Source organism: Typopeltis vanoorti, chromosome 4 (genome assembly GCF_054136105.1).
Source record: "Typopeltis vanoorti isolate ZY-2024b chromosome 4, IOZ_Tvanoo_1.0, whole genome shotgun sequence".
Taxonomy (NCBI): domain Eukaryota; kingdom Metazoa; phylum Arthropoda; class Arachnida; order Uropygi; family Thelyphonidae; genus Typopeltis; species Typopeltis vanoorti.
This window is the reverse complement of record NC_143552.1, coordinates 24,533,363-24,548,367: the sequence shown is the minus strand read 5'-3', so window position 1 is coordinate 24,548,367 and position 15,005 is coordinate 24,533,363. Positions and strand designations below refer to the sequence as shown.

The following is a 15,005-nucleotide window of genomic DNA, read 5'->3' as shown; positions in this document are numbered from 1 at the left end:
AATGTTTAACATAATATTGCCATATCCAGCTTATGTAACCCTTTTCATTTACTGTATTAAATTGCATTGTGCACAACCTTGCATAGGTGCAAAGGTCATAAAATAAAAAATAATATAACAGAATTTTATTTTGCATCAAATGGCTATAGAAAAATGCAAACAGAATTAGGGCAATAGAAAGGTGATTCAAGTCTCCATATATATATAAATGGTCACTCTCTTTTTAGCAACTTCACTGTATTCATTAACATATCTGGTGTTATGTACGTAACTGCATTCTTGAAAATTGTCACATATATCAAAAAACATGTGAAACAATAGACTTATAGCATGGGATAATAGAGGTTGCATTCCCAAATGGATGAGATTCCGATCGTTCAAGATTAATTTAATTGAAAATGCCTTATTTACTACTTTTATGATGCTCATAAGAGTAGTAAATAAAATATTCAGTATTATAAAACAAATAACTCAAAATAGTTCTTTATTTAAGATTAATGCATTGTGCAACTCCTGCAAAAAATATTCAGTGAAGTTTTGTGGTATTATCTAGTCCTTACTCGCTCTCTAAACAACAGGCAATCTTAGGTTTACTTAGAAAACCTTCGATCCCTTCAGTGACTGCAGGTTTTCTAAGTGATATACCATGAGGTCTTATTTTGAAGTTCCTGGAAGCATTGCCTCACAGAAGCAACATGCAGTGGTCTTCGGTGGCTTTTAACCAGGCATCATCTTCTCTTCAATAGATATGTAGGTATGAATGGGCATATACTTCCAAAACAGGCCAATTTCATCTAGGTTAAACACCAATGTGTAACCTCTTTCTACTGAAGAGATCATGAAATATTTCAGCAGCAACTTGATATGTATCCTCACCATCATGTTGAGATTGTGGAACACATAACCCTCATAGCAGGTGAACCCCAGCTCCACAAATTGCAGCAAAAAAGGGTTGGCTGCTTTTCAGCTATTGCCAGATCTTCATATTTATAGACAGACAATACTGTATAGACCAATAATGCAGGAGGGACACAAAAAGGACACAGCCACTGAGCACAGCAGATGGAGGTAGGAAACAAGGTTTCCTACCTCCATCTGCTAAAAAATAAGACATTCTTTATGTCTCACAATTATACATAATTATACAGAAATGTTAATATGGGTTTAAAATGTATACAACACAGCTTGACACAGTTCACTTTTTGTTTCGGTTACTGTTTATGTTGAAGGGTGAATTTATGTAAATGATCCATAAAAATAATTTATTGGAAAGACAAATAATAAATTTCACGAAAACAACACGAAAGTAGGTAGCACTCGCGGAGAATAAATAACTTTTCACAATGTACTCAGTCACATGATTCTGTCTTTGTAAGATAGTTGTATTTTTTTCATATAACAGTATTAAAAGGCCTTTTCATTATGTAAAATGTTCAAGAATTTAATTACACTAAGCTAATTCATGTAGCTGTGAAAATTAGCTTAGGACAATACTATATTAGAAGAGTGCACCTACTTGTGGAGTAGAGGTGTTGGAAGAATAAGATGTACAATGAACTACAGTATTTAATTAAATTGTGCCTTTAATTTTCGTTCATAACTACCAATTTCTTTTGTTGATTAAATTATATTGTGAGAAAAGCACACTTTATTATTATTATTATTAAACAAGACCTCATGGAGTCAAGACTCATCTGGGAGGTCCTTTTATCACACACACACACACAACACACACACACACACACAATCTCATCATACTGTGTCTTAAACACACTCAAACTCCTTGCAGACACCATACTCTCAGGCAAGGCATTCAAATCATTCACAACTGCACGAAAAAAACCTGCCTCTCACTCCCCTACTCACAATCTCTTTATACAGTTTGCAGGGATGACTTCTGGTTCTCCCCTGATCTTCCACTATTCTCTGTAGAACTTCTCCACCATTGATCTTATAACAACCCCTTACCAACTTGTAGGTCTCTACCATATCTCCCCTCTTCCTTCTCTCCACCAGACTCTGCAAATTACATCTTCTCAATCTTTCCTCATACTCAACATTCCAGAGGTCAGAAACTACCTTAGTCAGTCACCTTTGGACCCTTTCCAACATCTCTTCATCCTTCTGAAAACCCGGTGACCAAATCTGGGCACAATAGTCCATGTGTGGCCTAATCAAAGCCTTATACAATGGAACAAGAATCTCCCTACTTCTACAAGTCAGTGTCCTCCGCATCATTCCCAGAAGTCTTTGTGTTGTCTTCACAATTTTGGTGATGTGTCCCCTAAATTTTAGATCCTTATCCACTATCACCCCCCCAGATCTCTTATTTCCTCTACCTCCAACAATATATTCTCACCAAGCATAAATTCTGCATCCCATCTTTGTTTTCCAAATTTTAAAACCTTACATTTTGCAACATTGAACTCACATCCCCATTTGCTTGCTCAATCACTCAATTTATTCAAGTCTTCTTGCAAGGCCACAACATCTTCACTACTCTTTATGGTTCGTCCCAACTTTGCATCGTCTGCAAACAACTGAATATCTCCATCCAAATCTTCGCCAATATCATTAATATACAAGTTAAATAGTAATGGCCCTAAAACAGACCCCTGAGGCACTCCACTAGTGACTTTCCTTTTCCTGGATATCGCACCCCCATACACAACTTGTTGATACCTATCAGATAGCCAGTCTCCAATCCAATGCACTAATCTAATATCCAACCCCATCTGCTCTAGTTTGACTGTCAACTTATCATGAGGTACTCTATCAAAAGCTTTTGCGAAATCCAAGTATATTACTGTGTATCCTTCTCCTCTGTCCAAGGAAGCAGTCACTTTATTGTAATAAGTAAGTAGATTACTAAAGCATGACCTCCCTTTAGCAAATCCATGCTGTCCATCAAAGATTATACCATTGTTGTCCACCCAACTCTGGATCCTAGTTCTCACAAGCTTCTCCAACAACTTAACCACAACACCTGACACAGAGATAGGCCTATAGTTTGATGCTTGAGTTCGATCACCTCCTTTATGAAGTGGCACAATCTTGCCCTCCTTCCACTCTTTAGGAACTTGACCAAGTGCAAGACTCGTATTAAAAAAATATGTCAAGGCAGGTGTCAACTCTCTGGCACATTCCTTCAGAATACGCGGTGATATATTATCAAGTCCCACAGCCTTATTCACATCTAGTTTACTCAACTCCCCAAACACCTCTTGCTCACTTACAGTCAGTCTCTCCCCCCAATCATCAACTGCTCTCAATCTCTCCATGAAGTCACATTCACAAGATTGAAAGATCTTTATGAACTGCTCATAAAGTATCTCTACCACACATTCTGCAACAGCTGTCTTTATACCATTTCCTCCAAGCAATGTCATCCTTCCATAATCACTTTCTTCTGCTGGCTACATATCGAAAGAACTCCCTAGGATTCTTTTTGGCTTCATTAGCTAACTGTTCATACCTCTTTAGCTACTCTCACCAACCAAGTCATCCTCCTTGCCTGGTCTTTGTAGACTTCATGAAATTGGTTACTTCCATTTCTCTTATGCTGCCTCCACAATGCCCTTTTTCTCTGTATTTCATGCTTAATCTCTATTCATTCATCTCACACCTACCTTATTTAACCTTCTCACCCATGGAATACATTCAGACATTGCATCTACTAAATAGTTTTTGAAAATCCCCCAAGCTGCATTGATCTCTTTTCCAGCTAACTCCTCATTCCATGCTACACCTGCAAGCTGTCTCCTGAGCTCTTCATAATCACCCCCTTGTAGTTCCACATATACCCTTTTTTCACAGGGGTCATTGCACTGCTGGCAACCACCCAGGTAATCACCTCATGGTCACTTTCACCAAATGGTGGATGATTTGACACCTCATTTATAATTACATCCTCTGATGAGATGACCAAATCCAAGACCCTTAATCCTCGTGTGCCATCTGTTACATACTGTCTGAGATAGTTATCCCTCAAAAACTCAAGAAACTCATTTTCTTTACTTCCAGTTACTATCTCTTCATTCCAGTCAATATTGCCATAACTAAAATCACCCATAATGATTACCCTTTTCTTTTTGAACAAAACTGTCTAATACGTATGTCATGCATGTTGCATAAAAGTATAAGGTTAATATTGGGTATTCACGATATGAAAAACTTGTTTTTTTTATAAAGTATGCAAGTTTTACTGTTTTCAACTAAAGCACCATAATAACACATAATGGAGAAACTCATTTTCTGACTTCATGACAAATGAAAGCTGAAAGTATGTGTGGAGTGAAAACACTAAGACAAGAGGGAAGATTTTGGAACATTCTGAACCTTTAAGGAGATAAAAGAAAGAAAATGAAGATGACCTGGTTTATGTAATGACTTTTAGAGAAAATCAGCAACTAAAATTTTGTGATTCTGTCCAGTTAAGAATTTCACATCCAGAATTTTATTTCCAGATAGATGGAAATGAGCTCTTTATAATCACCCCCTTGTAGTTCCACATATACCCTTTTTTCACAGGGGTCATTGCACTGCTGGCAACCACCCAGGTAATCACCTCATGGTCACTTTCACCAATTGGTGGATGATTTGACACCTCATTTATAATTATAATCATTTATAATTTGGTCATTAGTCTATTTCCAGATAGATAGATGGAAATAGACTAATGACCAAACCGGTTGGTGTATTTGCCCTTAAGTCAAGCTATTCAAATAATATATATGACTGCAAAAAATATAATTTTTTTTCATTTGCATAACTGATGTAAATTAATGCTTTATTTATATCATTTATGCACACATATATGACTGCTTGAAAACATGTGGGTGGGGGAAAATGATTTGATATATGAAGAAATTTGCCATACAATGGTGAAATGAAACCTAACATGTTGTATGACTCGGGCATGCCTGTATATGCAAAAGCACAAGCTGAATTCCTGAAAACTTTGCTACATAATTGATGCAATAAAGAGAGATCTCACTGGATATGATAAAGTCAGGGAATACAGCAGCAACCAATAGAGGTTTCAGATCTTGAACCATCAGTATACACTGGAAGAAAATCAGTATTCAGGTCTGTGAGCATTAAATAACCACATGCAGATTGACAATGGAGTCTGATACTTGGCACAGTGAGGCTACATGAAGTGCACACCTACATAGTAAAATCAGCAATATACCCCTCTACAGCTGCAAAAAACGCTGACCAGCGAGGAAGAGTTTTGGTTTTGAGAAGAGATAAAAGTCAGAGGGAGCCAAATCTGGGGAATAGGGTGGATGTTCCAACAATTCATAGTGCAGATCCCTTAATTTTTCCATTGCCAAAACACCTTTGTGGACAGGTACATTGTCCTAATGAAAGATTATTTTTTTCTTCTGCAAACTGAGTCTTTTCTCATGATTTTTTCGTCTAGTCTGGTTAAAAGATGGGAATAGGGTGGATGTTCCAATAATTCATAGTGCAGATCCCTTAATTTTTCCATTGCCAAAACACCTTTGTGGACAGGTACATTGTCCTAATGAAAGATTATTTTTTTCTTCTGCAAACTGAGACTTTTCTCATGATTTTTTCGTCTAGTCTGGTTAAAAGATCATAATAATATTCCCCAATTATTGTTTTACCCTTTTCAAGATAATTAATAAACAAAATGCCTTTAGCATACCAAAACACCGATGCCATGACCTTTCCTGCTGAAGGAACAGACTTTTTTTTTGTCTTTTTTGGTGTTGAACAACCGGCTTCTGTCCACTGTTGACTGCTGTTTGGATTCTGCTGTGTAATGGTGAATCCAAGTCTCATCCATAGTAATAAATCGTTGCACAAAATCAGTTTTATTCTTGTTAAAATGCTCCAAGCACTGTTTAGCGATTTTCATGCGAGTACATTTTTGATCTGCTGCGAGCAAGCGTAGCACCCATCTTGTGCAAAGCTTTTTCATTTGCAATTCTTCATGTAAAATATATCCTAAAATATTTGAATGTCTCAATCATATCACCCCTCCTTCGCCTATCGTCCAATCTCTGCAACCCACAAATCTTCAATCTATTCTCATAAGGTTCATTTCACAGACCTTCTATCATCTTGGTCACTCGTCTCTGGATCCTCTCCACTTCCTCCCCATCACGAAGAAACCCTGGTGCCCATAACTGCGCACAGTAGTCCAGATGGGGTCTTATCAAGGCTCGATACAGAGGAACAACAACTTGTTTGTCTCTGCATGATAAAGTATTTTTCAGAAGCCAAGTGATTTGATGAGCTAATTTAGTCACTTTTGCAATGTGCCCCCTAAACTTCAATTCCCTATCCACCAACACTCCCAAAGCCCTGGCCTCATCAATCTCCTGGAGTATGGTTCCACCAATGCGATATACTGCTGCTATTCTTTTCACCCCAAAGTGCATAACTTACACTTTGCCACATTAAATTGACATCCATTTTTCCTAGAGCAGCCCTCCAAACTATCCAAATCATCCTGAAAAATTTTGACATCCTGTGCACTCACAATTGCTCTACTCAACTTTGCATCATCAGCAAACAAGTGAACACTTCCTCTCAAATCCTTTCCTATATCATTGATGAACAAATTGAAAAGCAGTGGTCCAAGAACTGAGCCCTGCGGCACACCACTAGTCACCAGCCGTCTTTTAGACTCCACTCCTGCATAAACCACTCTCTGGTATCTCTCCTTCAATCACCCTCCTATCCATCTCACCAACCCTATATCTATCCCCATCTGCTCCAGTTTACTGATTAGGGTTCCATGTGGTATCCTGTCAAAAGGCCTTGGCAAGGTCAAGTAGTATTACTGTAAACCCATTACCCCTATCAAGTTCAGCCGTCACTGTGTTATAAAACGTGAGCAAGTTACTGAGGCATGATCTACCCTTCACAAAACCATGTTGTCCCCCATACAATATCCCATTTTCATCTATCCAATCCTGTATTCTTTTCTTGACTAATTTCTCTAAGACCTTGACAATGATTCCTGATATGCTAATCGGTCGGTAATTTACAACAGCAGTCTTGGAACCACCTTTATGCAGTGGAACTATTTTCCCCTCTTTCCACCCCCTCGGGACTAACCCGGATCCGAGACTCAAATTAAACAAAATGGTCAAGGGTACTGACAATTCTTTAGCTGCTTCTCGTACTACATCTCGTACTACTCACCTCCACTTCATTCACCACAATTCCCGTATAATCTACTGGTTTATTCGTTTCTGCAATGTCACCACCTGGATGATATATACATGCAAAGTGCTCACTTAGTAACTCAACTATATCAACTGATTCAGTTACCTCCCTACCATCAGCATTCTTTAAAATCATTCTGCCATGTTCATTTTTCCTTTTCCTTGCTACATATCTATAAAACTGTTTAGGATTCTCTTTAGCCTGCATGGCCAATGTTCTTTCGTAATCCTTTTTTGCTTTTCTTACCACACTCGTTACCCTTCGGGCCTGCGCTTTATACCGTTCATGTGCCTGCCGGTCACCTTTCTCCTTAAATTCCCTCCATAGTTGTTTCTTTTTTTGCAACTCAAGCTTAATGGTGTTATTCATCCATTTAACTCCTACTTGATTTATTATTCGGACTCTAGGTATACAGTCAGCCATTGCTTCATGCAAACACTTCTTAACTGCCTCCCATGCACTATCAACTTCTAGTCCTTGCAATTGTACATGACATGGCACTGAACAAATCAAACTCCTAAGCTTGTCATACTTTCCAGCATGATAATTCCACACGTACCCTGTCTTAATTGAAAATTCCACACCTTTAGCCACCTCCCAAGTCAAGACCCTATGATCACTCTCACCAATTGGTGGCAATGTGGTCATATTTGTTACAGCCAAATCCTCAGATGTAATTACTAGGTCAAGCACTCTCTGACCCCTAGTATTTTCCATTACATGCTGTCGCAGATAGTTATCCCTTAATGACCGTATAAAATCCAATTCCTTCCTCCCGTGTGTCCTCTCCTCACTCCAATCAATGCAACCATAGTTGAAATCTCCCATAATAATTACCCTCCTTCCACTCATTTCTTCTATTTGCTTGTGCATACTGTCACCACCATCTTTTCCATCACGTGGTCTATAGCAGCACCAATTGTATATTTAGTTCTGCTGGCCACAATCTCACACCAAATGGTCTCAAATGTGCTCTTTTCTCTATCCTGCAATTCAACTTCTATTCTCCTTGGCTGTAGCTCATCAGCTATCATCAACAATACTCCTCCCCCCATTTTATTCTCCCTGTCATTCCTGAACACGCTATACCCATCACATTCAATCCCACTAGCTATATCATCTACAGTCAGCCATGATTCACTAATACCAATAACCTGTGGTCTGGAAGTGCCAACCATGGCCAAAAACTCTTCCTTCTTGTTCCTAATACTCCTAGCATTATTGTACATGAATTTAAGATCCCCATTAGTCCCAACCCTACCTTGATGCCTTATATTAACCATCCCACTCTGATTTGTTGTCCTTATTCGCTCGGGCATATTATATTCATTCATACATTCAACTGCTTCCCTAAGGACTGTATATCTACCCCCTCCCCTTAATAAATCTAGTTTCCCTGAATTTGCACATCCACTACATTCAGCAACACTTTCTCAAGTCTCCTTACACCGTAACCATTTAAATGCAAGCCATCCATCTTATATAGATCCTTTTGCCCATCGAACTCACTCCACACATCCCACATCACTCGTCATACATAACCACGCATAAAGTCATTCGCAATTATGGCCCTCCTTTTAAACATTTCACTGTCATACCATGGCAAAAGACTAATCATTCTAACTCTCTCACTTTTTTCTTTTGCTACCTCAAACAATTCATTCAGGTCTTCTATAATTTCCATTTTATCTCCTATCAAATCATTCGTACCTGCCACAACAATCATTTCTTTCACCCTTTCCTTTTGCTCTCTAATAGACTCGGTGACATCCTTAATGGTCGCACCAGGTTGGTACGATTTTGTCAAATCCTCTACTAACACACCTCGTACTAACGAGTCTCCATACCACACTCTATCCTTCATTTTGTTCATGTTCACACTCATACGCCTATTTTTCCTGTCATACTTTTTATTATTGGTTGGTTCATTCAGTCGACTTTTGTTCATACGCTCTAGCTGCTGTTTTGCCCTTTGTATAGCACCAATCAACAACGCGATCTCACTCATTGCATCTATCTCATCTTTTTTATTCTCTGTAAAACCATTAATACTATCATTCACACCCTCACAATTCTCTGGTACAACCTTGCCGTTTCTTGTCATATCCCTGTTTTCTTCATTCTGAAGTTTGACAAAAATATCACATTCACGATCCGAAATACACTTCAATTCCTCATTCTACCTACATTTTCTAACCCATTCACTCCTTTATTATCATCTAACCATACTCAGACCGCACTCCGCAAAGCGTACATTTCGCAGATAGTACACTGAATCATCTCCTTTACATTACCGTTCTTGAAAAAAAAAAAGGTGAACCATCATTACTGGCTGCCATTTTCCTTCGTACTGGAGCCATACTTACTAGTAACATATTTTATTAAATTATAAACACCAAAAACACACAAACAGACGCACTAAGATACGCAAGGCAAACAAAACTATGCAATATTAAGTAAATTTATCAACGATAACTGAAAATAACGCTTATCTTATCTGGAGCTTTCATGAACACTACGAATCCCTCTAGCGGCGACTTCCCGACATAGATTATGTTATAAAACACTTTAGTACACTAACTACACTAATAAAACTACAATAACATACTAAAATTACACAATTAAATCTAACAAAATATTAATAAATCAACAAAAATCACAAATCTTTCAGTAGCTCTCCGACAGTACGTTCTTTCACCAGCTAGCCTCGACACCAGTCTCCATTATGATAGTAAGACAGCACACACACACACACACCATTATGATAGTACATAATGATGTTTACACAATTACTTTTGTTTCCAATCAACAATTTACCTCCAAAATTAGTGATTTGTCAAAACTTCAATATTGTCAGATCTTACATTTGTCTTACCTGCTATTAAACACCTCTCTGCAAACCTTTACTTTCCCATTGTTTAAGTGACCATACTACCTGAGATCAAAGCTCATACATCCTTGAACACTAACAATTTCAAGTTCCTTTCTAATATCTTCATTTTTAATGATTCTGCCACTGATGCTATCTGTTCATTCTCCTAATTTTTCTCAGAACTCAAGATCTGTGGTATATAGCCTTTGATAAAGCATTTTTTTTTTTTAAATTCCTATTTCAACTCCAATCCATTAGTTAAAATTAGTTTAAATACATCTTTTAAACTAATGGTTCTGATTAATTTCTCATATTGCCCATATTTATTCAACTGGCTCTCCAATATATCAGCACTGTTTTTTCTATTATCTATTTCCATGACACCACCTTCACTAAATGCTATGCCTATATAGCTGGAGTCTTATACTTATCTACAAGTTCTCCAGTCTATTTATTGCTTATTTATTAGCAGATTTAGTAACAGATTTAGTATGAAAATCAGCAATTATTTATTGCTGATTTTCATACTAAATCTGTTACAGTAGTTATTCAATTTAGTTAAAGAATCCTGAGGACTTATACTGGATTTAATTGAATATGGCATCACCTAAATAAAGTAAACAGCTAAGTTGAATATCTCCAATTTTGATATCTCTAATGCCACTTTTTTTATCATAATGTGATCCATGTACATAACAGAAGCAATAGTGCACATACATCCTAGTCTTATACCTGATTTTATGTCAAACTATCTTCCTTTAGCAACATCAATTCTAACTGCTGACTTACAGCTTAAGTTTAGACTATATTTGCAATGTAATATTTCCAATTTATTATTAAGGAGGCATATCTTCAAAGTATAAAGACTCACTGTGAGAGGACCACACAAACCACTATTCACAAGATGTCCATAAGGTACTCTCTCACTGGATAAATTCAGTGAGAGAGTACTCACAATTATCTTTGACAACATACATCTCACTAGTCCTTGCTAACCACACTTTTCAGGAATGATCCCTTGACTCTCCCTTCTTGCCAAATGCAGAAAAATTTCTTCTGCATTAATTTTACAAAACTCCTTAGCTTTTTTTTTTTTTAACATCACTCCCAAAATGAGAAGCTACTGGGTCTAAAGGAAAATCAGGTAGTGCACTGCAATACCTCCACCTGAATATAGTTTTGCAAAGTGATAACTCAGTAACTCAACTATTTCTTCTATCATTCAATCTGTTTCCTTAAGTCTGGTAAAGGGTAAAGAAAGTTGTTGAGAGCTGAGCCTTTAACCAGCATGGTCAAAGGCACTGCCACAATTCCCTTACATAGGCTCATAATATTTGGGCCAATAAATCATCTAATCCTATAGCTGTATTGATAAGTATCTCCATTTCAATGACCTCTATTTTCACATTAGTCCCTGTCATATCAGGGACTGTACTGCAATATCTCCACTTGGACATGCTTTTGCAAAGTGATCACTCAGTAACTCAACTCTATCAGGGTTTCCCAAAGTCTGGTATGCATACCCATGGGGATATGCAAAAGGTCTTTAGGTGGTACAAGACACTTTTTTTAAATTTTGATTACTTTTTTTACTTTTATATTTCTGTCAACATATAGTTGCAGATACGTGCAGGCCTATTCTATAATTCAGTTTTTAATAATTAAAAAATCTAAAGGAAGTTTTAAACAAATTGTGTCTTGTCATGGATTGACTAGTCTCTGTTAGGGTTAGGACCACATGTAGTTGATGGTGTCATTGTGCTCTAACTGCATGGTTCAAACTGCTTGCATTAGAAGCTTCAATTTTAAGATGAGCGAAATTTAGTATAACTTTCCACTAAATTTCAGAATTTTTGTTTATACTTATGTATTTTGCATTTGTATCAACTAAAGTGATGACTTCTAGCAATTTAAATGAATTTATAACAGAGGGTGATAAAATAGAAATCATTGAAAATTATGATTTACTGGGGTCCAGAATCAGAAATGATGGTAAATGTGAAGATGAAATTAAAAAGATAGCCATGGGGAAAAAAAGCGATGTTAAATCTGGCAAAAATTATGAAAGAGAGGTGTGAGTAAGGTCATGAAAGTTACAATTGTCAAAGCAATGGTATTTTCATTAGTGATGTATGGATGTGAAAAGTGGATTATTAAGAAGAAAGCAAATTGATTCATTTGAATTATGGGTGTGGAAGAGACTATTAAGAATCTCATGGACTGCAAGAATGATCAATAAGGTTTTAGAGAATATAAAGACAATGTTCTTTGAAGACCATGATCGCTAAACAGAAGTTGATGTATTTTGGACATATTAAGTAAGCTGATGAATCATTGGAAAAGGCAGCTATGTTGGGGAAGATTGAGGAAATGAGAAGAGGCGGAGGACCACAAATGAGTTGGATGGACAACATAAAAGAACTTACCAAATTCAACTTACAATTGTTGAAAAAAGGATAAGAGGCCGAATAGGATGAAGAGCCTTTGTTTACAAGACCACCAAGAGTCGAAAATGACTGGATGGCACATAACATCAACTAAAATGTATTTAATAATGTTAAAAAAACATTTTTGCATCTTTGTAATTTATTATAAAAAAATAAAACAAACAGCTTTATAATTATTTTGTATTTTAATGAAATATAATTTTCAAATTGCCTGTCCTTGGAGGGGTGCTGATGACTAAAATTTCAAAAGGGGGTATGCAGGTACTTAAAGTCTGGGAAACACTGTTCTGTACAATCAGCATTCATTAAAGTCATTTTCATAGTAATACTTCATTTTATTCACTACACAGTGAAATAACTCTGAGATTTCCTTTGGACCTGCTTGGCTAATTTCCTCTAATTTGATTTTGCCTTCAAATAACACAAACACAATAACCACAGCAATAAACTTTAATTTCACTACTGAAATTAAAAGTACATCACCAGTGTGTGTGGAAACAATAAGCAATTCAAAGAACATGAATACAAAGTAAATACAACGAATGGTTTGGCTATAATAAATTTAGTTTAATCCTTTATCCAAGTGTGAGCAAACAAAGTTTGCGCCTGAAAGTATCTTCAGGACTGGGGTAAGGTGGTACAACACCAGGGCAACTTGTTGCAAAGGTGGAGCAAGCTACCAACACTCCTGTCTCAGTATCTCCTATAATGCAAAACACATCTCCTTGCGGATGTCTAATGTTATGCATTAAGGGAAGGGCCACTACCCAGACTAGTTTCGACCTTTATTGAGGTCTCTTCAGTGGGAGCCAGGCCCAAGCTGAGATACCAGGCAGAAGCATTCGCAGGTCATTTCTACCTATAGGAGTTGCCAAATGGTGTGCCACCCTTTTTTAATAAATTACTCTGGATTTAGAGAAAGATGTTGAAAGTTTATTTTTCACTTGGTTAGACTATAATAAATTTAGTTTAATCCTTTATCCAAGTGTGAGCAAACAAAGTTTGCGCCTGAAAGTATCTTCAGGACTGGGGTAAGGTGGTACAACACCAGGGCAACTCGTTGCAAAGGTGGAGCAAGCTACCAACACTCCTGTCTCAGTATCTCCTATAATGCAAAACACATCTCCTTGCAGATATGTCTAATGTTTTCATTCAATAAACTTTCAAGACTTCCCAAGTCGAGTAAGGGGCAATGCCATTACTCTTGCACTATCCTGTAATACACAGGCTTCATATTTCATCCAATCCTACAGCTATTCAAAATGTGATTTCTTAATATCCTAAGAACATCCATTTCAATCTATAATCTCACCTGCACAACTTACTGCAAGGAAGTGGTCATGGTTTATTTGATTATGTATTCATTATAAAAGCATTAAATGAAACGAAGCATATATAATCACCTGCATGATGAATCACAATACAAGAAATTTTAGTTGTAAATTTTGCTGGTCAAGAAATAATATAGAATACAGTTTGAAGAACCTACTGTATGCCCACAGATGCGAGACCCTTTGACACTTCTGTGCATGCACAAGGAGAATCCATTCCAGTAATAGGATAATCAATCTGTCTTCTGGGTTGAGTTTGTTTATTATTACAGGTCGGAAAATTTAGTTTTTCTTTTACAAACACTGTAGTTTTTAAAGTGGTAACTATTTTTGCTTGTATAACAGTTGGAAAAAATGTACATATAGTATTAACAAAATTAAAAAAGGCATAAAATAAAATAAAAATTCATTCCTTCATTTCTTTCTTTCCATCAAAAGCCAGTGATACTGTGAATGAGCAACATAGAATGTATAAGATTAATCTTAGAAAGGAATTTTACATAGGCACATGGAATGTCCGGGGTCTACAGATAGGTACTCTTGACATTGTCTGTAAAGAGATGGATAGGTATAAAACTGACATCCTGGGAATTACAGAGACCAGATGGAATGGAGAAGGTCACTTCAAAAGACACGATGGTAAACTAGTTGTTTACTCAGGTGGTGACTCAAAACATCATGGGGGTAGCTGTGATACTGAAGACAGCTCAGGCAAGAAGCCTTCTTGGTTATAACCCCATTAATGATAGGATACTCTCTATTAGACTTAAGGCTCAGCATACCAATGTATCAATTGTGGTAGTTTATGCACCTCACACGGATAGGCCTGAAGAAGAGAGTGGGGATTTCTATGAAAACTTACAAACTGATTTGGACTGCTTACCAAGGAGAGACATACTGTACATCTTAAGGAACTTAAATGCAAAAGTGGGAAAGAGTGAGGCCAGAGTGTGGCATGTTTGGTCTTGATGAACGTAACACCCGTGGTGAAAAACTGTTGGACTTTGCCCATGCTAACAGATTAGTTATTACCAATACCTGCTTCCAGAAACATCCACGACGGACCTATACTTGGACATCTAACCTTGATAGGTCAAGGCACCAGATTGATTACATCCTGGCTCTCCAGCGGTGGAAGACAAGCAT

General features: G+C 37.1%; 1 protein-coding gene across 1 annotated transcript in view; it reads right to left on the bottom strand.

The window, feature by feature from the left end:
* The window catches only part of LOC150107166 (ran-specific GTPase-activating protein-like), a 107,725-nt gene that overhangs the window by 88,463 nt on the left and 4,257 nt on the right, over positions 1-15,005 (bottom strand). The window lies entirely within an intron of this gene.